Here is a 1576-nt window from a genome sequence, read left to right on the forward strand (position 1 = left end):
CTCCCACTCTCTCTCTCTCCCTCTCTCTCTGATGTATTCCTGTCGTTGAGTGAGCTGGTTGGCTAAGCCTGATGTTTCATGGTGTTGTTAATAAAAAGGAAGACGACAGAGATGGAACCAGAAACTTTGTTATTGTAGGTCCAAATTGCAAGTCGATTAACGTAAGGTCAGAGTAATTATGCAGTAGGTATGTCTGGAAGATGGTATGACGATAATTGATACATTCTGTATTTATGAGGTTGTCTATGTTTTGTAAGTAGAGGTTGAAAAGAGTGGTTGTGAGGATAGATCCCTTTGGTACACCATTCGGCAAATAGCAAGTGTGGAAGTGTTCTCCTTGTCCGCGATATAGAGAATTGGTGATCTTACAAAGATGATTAACCAACATTGTGGTTTCTTAAGATAATGGTGTGACTATGTTCTGATAGTAGAAGGTAATGACACCAAAAGAAAGGCGCACGCACGCACGCACGCGCGTATAGGCGTACACATGTGTGATTATGCGTATATGCATAACCACACATCTACAAGCACACTCACATACATATACACACATACAGAAATACGTACATCAACAAGATGCACGCACACACGCACACACACACACATTATTGCAAGGGTCGTGAAGGATGGGTTGATAGAAATTGCAACGCTGCTGGTAGTGGTGGTGGTGGTGGTGGTGGCGGTGGTGGTGGTGGTGGTGGTCACGATGATAGTCATGGTCATGATCATGACGATGATTATGATAACGACGACGACGACGACGATGACGATAATGATAATAATAATTATTAAAGCAAGGCCAGAAAGAAAAAGAAATAAAACCATTATGATCAACTAATACGGCGCCACCAATGTTATAAAACACACCTTCTGTAGCAGTAACAGCAGCAGCACCATCGTCAACAACAGTAACATTAAATATAATCAATAACAACAGAAATAAAAGAGAAAAATGAATAGACCAAACATAAAATGACAAGTGTATGATCGTTTCTGGTGTAGCAACAGCAACAGTATTATTACAATAGAACAATGAGGACGATGACAAGCACAACAACAACAACAACAATTTCAAAACTGACAGAATCAAAACAAAATGATAACGAACAGCAAGTACAACGACGACGACGGTATGAAAACCACGGCAGATAAATTAACAGGAAAAAATTCCGCAAGAAACAGCAGCAGCAGCAGCAGCAAAGACAACGACAGCAGCAATGGCAGCAGCAGTATTTTGCAAATCCCTGTAACGGAAGAACATCAGATCAACAGACCAAGACTAACAACAACAAGAATAGCGACAACAGAACAAATATGACCTCAAAGACAATAACAACATAAACAACAACAACAGTGTCAAATAATTTTTTTTAAAATGCATCAAATTCTCTTCCACATTCACGACGTCAACAACGAAACAGAAAAATAAGAAAAACGATGTTACTACAACAACAACAAAAACAGCAATGATAATAATAATTGGAAGAAAAAGAAGAAAAAGAATAATAATAATAATAATAATAATAATAATAATAATAATAATAATAATAATAATAATAATAATAATAATAAT

The sequence above is a fragment of the Octopus bimaculoides genome, chromosome 2 (genome assembly GCF_001194135.2).
Source record: "Octopus bimaculoides isolate UCB-OBI-ISO-001 chromosome 2, ASM119413v2, whole genome shotgun sequence".
Taxonomy (NCBI): Eukaryota; Metazoa; Mollusca; class Cephalopoda; order Octopoda; family Octopodidae; genus Octopus; species Octopus bimaculoides.